At 42.4% G+C, this 7,889-nt stretch overlaps 1 pseudogene; it reads left to right on the forward strand.

The window, feature by feature from the left end:
• Positions 1-6,419: 6,419 nt before the first annotated feature.
• On the forward strand, positions 6,420-6,517 carry LOC120882717 (annotated as a pseudogene).
• The last annotated feature ends 1,372 nt before the right edge of the window (positions 6,518-7,889 follow it).

Consider the following 7,889-nt stretch of genomic DNA (forward strand, 5'->3'; position numbering starts at 1 on the left):
CAGCCAACCACTCTCTGCTATTTTAGCTCTGTTATTCTTTTTCCAGGAGGAAAAGAAATTTTAATTAACATGATTCCTCCACATGAATCTGAAGGATATGGTGGGCTCACAGTGACACACTCTGCTCTGGCATGCAATATTCAATACAGGTAAAGCATTTATCTGTAGAAGGAGGTTTCTTCTGGCAAAACAGCACAATCCTCAAGAGGAGGTGGAAGACGAGCAAGAGAAATGGAAGAGAAGAGGAAGAGATGATGATGAAGGATGCAGGAGAAAATTCTTAAGAGTGGAGGAAAGCCCTGGTATTGAACTTTGAATGGATTGAGTTGAAATGCAAAAGCAAATGAGTCATTAATTACCCACAAGAGATGAAGTTTTCAACCAGAAGATGCTGAGTTATCTTAAAGGGGCAAGGTTTAGTAATGTGCTCCTCAGTGGAAATGATGACTCACAAGCAGGTTTACCTCTGTTACAGAGACATAAAGTTACAATTCTGCACAAATGAGTTACATGAAATCATAAATCTGATTGAAGGGCCTGACTCCCACAAAATTTCCGAGTGGTATCAAAATGCTTGCATGACCTTTGGGAGGTTCCTCTTAATCTATAGCTGAACTCTAGGGAATCGTGGTTTCACGATACATTATCAGCAACGACATGAAAGGAAGTGTTCCCTGGCCAAACAAAGGCAGGAAAAGTTGAGTTAAATAAAATAAATAGAGACTTGTAATGGCAAGGCTTCTTCAAGTTTTTAGTGCTAATTGGCATTGTATACACCTCCCATGGAGGGATATAGCACATTATAATTTCCCAAACATTCTTGTCAGTGAGTGTGTTGTTCACAAATGCCTATGAATATCTCATTGATCTAGCATTCCCTTGAGGAAGTTTGGGAACTATGGCTTAATCATCTAAGGTGCTTCCTCAGGTAACTATGGAGAAGGCGATGGCACCCCACTCCAGTACTCTTGCCTGGAAAATCCCATGGACGGAGGAGCCTGGTAGGCTGCAGTCCATGGGGTCGTGAAGAGTTGAAACGACTGAGTGACTTCACTTTCACTTTTCACTTTTCACTTTCATGCATTGATGAAGGAAATGGCAACCCACTCCAGTGTTCTTGCCTGGAGAATCCCAGGGACGGGGGAGCCTGGTGGGCTGCCGTCTATAGGGTAGCACAGAGTTGGACACGACTGAAGCAACTTAGCAGCAGCAGCAGCAGCAGGTAACTAGGCCTAGGATACAGAAAAGATGGGAGTCCCTAAAGGATGGACAAAGGAATGTCAAACACAGACTTGCCTTTCTTAAGTTTGTCTTGGACTGGTCATGGTAGGAACCCACTTCTTAGTTTCTTTGAAGGTAGTGGACCAACCTCTGGGCTGCACATAAATAAAATCTCCTTAGCTGGTCTAGCTATAAACACAGATTATGTTGGCTGTAGTCCAATACTTCTAGAATGAATTCAGAGGGCTAACAGCTGGGTCCTCCAAACTACCAGGAGACCCCAGCCTGATGGCTGAAGTCTGGAGCCTGAGTTTGTCATAGCTTCGAGGCATTGCACCAATAATTGATGATTGGTGGGACTGGAGCAAAGAGTAACAACAGAGCCAGTGAAAACACTAGAAAGGATTCATCAGTTCTGCAGTAAAGGGACATGGTTGTTGGTATATTTTATTTTTACCATAAGAATGATGGCCAGGTTCAAGAATTTCAAGAGTTCCAGGTGTTGGCTGAGAGATCAAAAGAAGAGTCTTGCCATTTCACACTTCCATGACCTTAAATCACCCACATATTATTTGGAAACTGACATTTACTCCAAAGCCCTTGGATTGTGCCTTTCAGTGAATGTAAAATGTCATGCTTTCCTGGAGCAATTAAGTTTCTGCCAAAATGCCAAAAGATGGGAAGTTTGGTAATGGGAGTGTTAGGTTAGTGAAATGTAATCTTTCTGTCTTACTTCTGAAGCTCTCTGATGGTTCCCATGTAATTGTCTTTGACATTTAATTGGAAGCACCATGTTTTTTTACTAAGCAACCCATTTGAGCCCTTGATGGTCACTTAAGACCTACTTCACTGCCATCTGGCACTCTTCCAAAGCCAAGATTATGTAGTAAATGCAAGGTTCAGCTCTGTCTGCTGCAGTGGTGTATTGATCTTGTGGTTCTTGAGGGAAATGGTATCTTATTCAGATTTTCAAGTTCTATCTTATAATGAAGATCCTTTGGCTTCCCATGGTTTCGTAGCTGTGAAATCAATTATGACTTCAGTAGCACTGATAATGTACTATATTTGTGAAAAGAAAATTGAAAAATTATTACCTGATGGATGAGAAATGGTTTTGACATTTACAAACAGAAAATGCTTCTCCATATCTCTTCTAAATGATGTCTGATGTTGACATTAGCATTTATGTAATTCATCCAGTTGTAGAAACCATTGTGTGCTAATTCTTAATAGCAATAAAACCTATTACAATGGGGAATAATAGTCCTTCAAAAGGCTTCATTCCAGCCTCCTTCTTCTAGGCCCATCATATCAACTCCATAAAAATTAACTTATTTTGCTGTAATTCTGATTCAGCCAAGGCATAATGCTGTGGAGGAAGACATAATGAGGCACCTCAAATAAAGGCTGAAGTGGATGGGGCAACAAACAGGTCTTCATCAAAAGGTTTGTATTCACTCAGGAAAGGTTTTATGAGCAAGATTTGAGATCAAAAAGCATAAGCTTTTAAAAGATTTTTGTAATGAGGGCCAACTTTTCTCTTAATTATCCAAAGGCAATTTTGATAAAGAGGTCAACAAAGTGTAGGGCTTAGATTTGGGGTAATTTTAACAGAAAATTCTAGTCTGCCTACCTGTGATGAGACCAGAGGAAAATTTCATCATACCTCAGTACTCCATTTCCCCACAGTGGTTGGCATTGGAAGGCTGAAAACAAAAGGGTTCAACATTTCTATAGGTGGAAGTGAGTGGATATGTAAGTTACCGACCAGGGTTCTTGGACTCCTTAATCAATAGAAATTGACTAGAGGCCAGACAAATTCAGGCAAGGTTTTATTAATGCCCCTACTGCAATAGGAGGGAGCAAGAACAGGTTCCCTTGCTTCCTCACTCGCCAAGGTGGGGCAATCTTATTCTCACCTTGTTCCCTTTATATGGGGTGAGGGTAGGGATATGTCTAGGGATCAGGCCAGAGGGGTGGCTTAGGTGGTTTGCCCACCTCTTTGGTGAATTGATGCTTTTGAACTGTGGTGCTGGAGAAGACTCGTGAGAGTCGCTTGGACTGCAAGGAGATCCAACCAGTCCATTCTGAAGGAGATCAGCCCTGGGATTTCTTTGGAAGCAATGATGCTGAAGCTGAAACTCCAGTACTTTGGCCACCTCATGCGAAGAGTTGACTCATTGGAAAAGACTCTGATGCTGGGAGGGATTGGGGGCAGGAGGAGACGGGGAAGACAGAGGATGAGATGGCTGGATGGCATCACCGACTCAATGGATGTGAGTTTGAGTGAACTCCGGGAGTTGGTGATGGACAGGGAGGCCTGGCGTGCTGCGATTCATGGGGTCCCAAAGAGTCGGACACGACTGAGCGACTGAACTGAACTGAACTGAACTGAGCTGAACTTGGTGGTACTGAGTGCAGGGGGCATGTGGTGTCCTGTTTTTTCTCCGAGCTCTTCAAAAGTGAAAATTAAGCTTTTTGGTTTCTTTGTGTCTTTTTGTCCAGAACTTGCCCCAGCTGCACAGGCACACAGTTATTTTTAGCCCCTTATATTTTATTTGTATTTTGTTGCTTGAGGAGACGTTTGTCCAGGTGCAAGCATTGCAGCTCTGCAGCAAAAGGTCCCAGGTCCCAGCCTGTCTGATTTAGGAGCTATCTGTCCATGGAAGAGACCTGGGCAGCAGGATTATACCCACTAGGTCAATCAGAAGAGTAGGGTGGTCCCTGCCCGCCGAGCTTGCCAGAGCATGTCCACACAGGAAAAGGCAGCAGCAGCTCCAGAGAGAGAGAGCCCTGGGGGTTGTTGCCAAGGTGCCATCTTTTGCTCTGGGTACTAGATTGACAAGGGTCACCTTGCCAAGCTGAGCATTTAGGTGACAGGAGTAGTACATGCAAAGGAAAGGAACTGTGAAAAAGCATGTTGTGGAAGTACTAAAAGAAGTTCAGGGAAGCAAAGCGTATGGGCCAAATAGGTCCCATCAGCAGCCCGGGACCATATTTTAAAGAGCTTTCTATGCCACACAGAGTTTGCACGTGATTTTGGAGAAAGATACCACTAGGGCAGAGGACAGTGTATTGATGGAGAAAGGCTGCCAGGATGTCCTTCTTCCTCTTCTCTCCCTGGGATCCCATTTCATCAATATGGATTAGCTCAAACACCAACACTGCACAATGTCTCTGAGACTCTCTGACCAATCGCACCACTACACACAGACACACATACAGCTACACACATGACACAGAGGATACTTCCTCCTCAATACTCTCATTTCACCTCTTAATTGCTTTCGTCCTGGCACCTAGCAGGATTTAGTGAATGAACTTGTATATTATGTCTGCCTCTTCAACTAGAACATGCCATCTGATCAAGAGCAGAAAATGCGGGGTGGTTTTTTTTTTTTTTTTTGGTTGGTTGGCTTAAGCACCATCATTCCAGAGACTGGATTCACCCACTTCTATTTGAATGTGGTTTCCTCAGGTTGATTTCTTTTTTTAAAAAATTTTATTTATTTATTTTAATTGGAGGCTAATTACTTTACAATATTGTGGTTTTTGCCATACATTGACATGAATCAGCCACAGGTACTAGAACTCCCTCTCCCACCTCCCTCCCCATCTCATCCCTCTGGGTTGTCCCAGTGCACTGGCTTCGATGCCCTGTTTCATGCATCAAACTTGGACTGTGCGTTGAACTTGGACTGTGAAATGTGTCGAGTTAACATATGGTAATATATATGTTTCAATGCTATTCTCTCAAATCATCCCACCCTCACCTTCTCCTGCAGAGTCCAAAAGTCTATTCTTTACATCTGTGCCTCTTCTGCTGTCTTGCATATAGGGTCATCATTACCATCTTTCTAAATTCCATATATATGCGTTAATATACTATATTGGTGTTTTTCTTTCTGACTTACTTCATTCTGTATAATAGGCTCCAGTTTCATCCACCTCATTAGAACTGACTCAAATGCATTCTTTTTTATAGCTGAGTAATACTCCATTGTGTATATGTACCACAGCTTTCTTATCCATTCATCTGCTGATGGACATCTAGGTTGCTTGCATGTCCTGGTTATTGTAAACAGTGCTGCGATGAACATTGGGGTACACCCAGAAGTGAGACTGCTGGGTCATATGGCAGTTCTATTTCCAGTATTTTAAGGAATCTCCACACTGTTCTCCATAGTGGTTTTACTAGTTTGCATTCCCACCAACAGTGTAAGAGTGTTCCCTTTTCACCACACCCTCTGTAGAATTTATTATTTGTAGACTTTTTGATAGTCATTCTGACCAGCGTGAGATGGTACCTCATTGTGGTTTTGATTTGCATTTCTCTGATAAGGAGTGATGTTGAGCATCTTTTGATGTGTTTGTTAGCCATCTGTATGTCTTCTTTGGAGAAATGTCTGTTTAGTTCTTTGGCCCATTTTTTGATTGGGTCGTTCATTTTTCTGGTATTTAGCTGCATGAGATGCTTGTATGGTTTGGAGATTAATTCTTTGCCAGTTGTTTTGTTTGCTATTATTTTCTCCCATTCTGAAGGCTGCCTTTTCACCTTGCTTATAGTTTCCTTCATTATGCAAAAGCTTTTAAGTTTAATTAGGTCCCACTTGTTTATTTTTGCTGTTATTTCCATTACTCTGGGAGGTGGGTCATAAAGGATCTTGCTATGATTTATGTTAGGGGGTGTTCTGCCTGTGTTTTCCTCTAGGAGCTTTGTAGTTTTTGGTCTTACATTTAGATCTTTAATCCATTTTGAGTTTATTTTTGTGTATGGTTTTAGAAAGTGTCCTAGTTTCATTCTTCTACAAGCGGTTGACCAGTTTTCCCAGCACCACTTGTTAAAGAGACTGTCTTTTCTCCATTGTATATTTTTGCCTCCTTTGTCAAAGATAAGGCATCCATAGGTGTGTGGATTCATCTCTGGGCTTTCTGTTTTGTTCCATTGATCTATATTCCTGCCAGTACCATACTGTCTTGAAGACTGTAGCTTTGTAGTATAGTCTGAAGTCAGACAGGTTGATTTCTCCAGTTCCATTCTTCTTTCTCAAGATTGCTTTGAATGTTCAAGGTTTTTTGTGTTTCCATACAAATTGTGAAATTATTTGTTCTAGTTCTGTAAAAAATGCCATTGGTAGCTTGATAGGGATTGCATTGAATCTACAAATTGCTTTGGGTAGTATACTCATTTTCACTATATTGCTTCTTGGCCTTTTGGTTAAGATCAAGTGTAGTATCTGTCTTCAGGCTGACTTCTGTTTGACCCAGCAGGAAAAAACTTCTTCTCTGAGCCCCTGTCTCTGGTGGGAATCCTCTGAAGGATAGCTTGAGGCAAGGATCTGGTGTCTCCTAATGGACTGGTAGGGTATGGGAGGGAAGGCAGGAAGTCACAGGGTTGGGATCTCAGGGCAGGTCCACCAAGTAGGGTGGCTCAATTACCTCCCATGGGGCACTCCTGAGAGCTGGCCTTTCCCTGGCAGAGAGATGGGCAGGGGGTTGTGAGGGACATAAAATCCATGCATTTTTGGATCTCTGGGTGTGCATTCATGGAGGTGGATGGAAGGGGAACATAAAATGGGTAGGACAAGGCTACTGTCTGCTGAAGCTCTCTCTGCAGGTGCCACAGAAAATGTTATATCCATCTCTGTACTTGGTGTGGTGCATAGTAGGAATTCAACATACGTTTGTTGAATAGAAGAAATTGCTATTCTATTTTCCACAGACAACACAGCAAGTGGAGTCTGATTCTGCTCCTGTAAAGGGGTGGTGTTAAGATCTTCCTCCTTACCACTTTTGGAGACTATCAGACACACTGCTTCCCACCATTGATTTCTATTCAGCTGAGATTTGTGCAAAGCCAATGAAGGAGGAGCTACGTTTATTATTTGTTTGCAACACATTCCAGTGAATGCTTTGGTATTCAAAATCCACTGTACTTTGCCTCATTTATTTCTTTTTTTTTTTCTGCCTCATTTATTTCTAAAAGAGAAGTCAGGAGATATTCTTTGCCCTTTAAGTAATGGACATGGGAAGTCAACAAAAACACATTTAAAAACACATGCATTCACTTTTCATTTGTCCGAGTTCAAAATTAGATGTTTCTCCTCCATTATCTCATAAAAGCGTGTGATTTATGAAAGAAAGTGAAGCAAGTGTCATTAAAACTGATTACCCTAAGTGAATAGTGATGTATTTGTGGGTATGCAATGTGATTATGATGTTAGTGAGAGTAATCTAATGATCGGTGGGATAATGTGATTTTGTGGTATTGATAAAAGACTAAAAACAGAAGTCTTTGGTGAAATCACACCTCTGATCTGAAACAAGCCCCAAATGATGACCAAAAGGACATTTGTTTTGACTCCACTCATGGACCTAGTGCCCAGGAAGATAGTGCCTTCACACTGCCCCAGCTGCTGAGAGTCCAGTCTCCTGCAGATCTTGGAAACTGGGAGAGAGAGGGAGCACACAGCAGGAAGGGGAAAGAATTTTCTCTGAGAGAGGCCCTCTCCACAGATGCTCCCAGTCCCACCAGGAGTCACCACCTGCTCCTTCGTTAGTGCCTGGTGCCTTCCATCCCTCTGCAACCCCTTTGCTCTGGGTCTTGTCACATCAGTGATCCTCCTCCTCCTCCTTGTGCATCATCATTTTCTCACTCAGCCGTGGAT

This window comes from Oryx dammah, unplaced genomic scaffold (assembly GCF_014754425.2).
Source record: "Oryx dammah isolate SB20612 unplaced genomic scaffold, SCBI_Odam_1.1 HiC_scaffold_23, whole genome shotgun sequence".
NCBI classification, from domain to species: Eukaryota; Metazoa; Chordata; class Mammalia; order Artiodactyla; family Bovidae; genus Oryx; species Oryx dammah.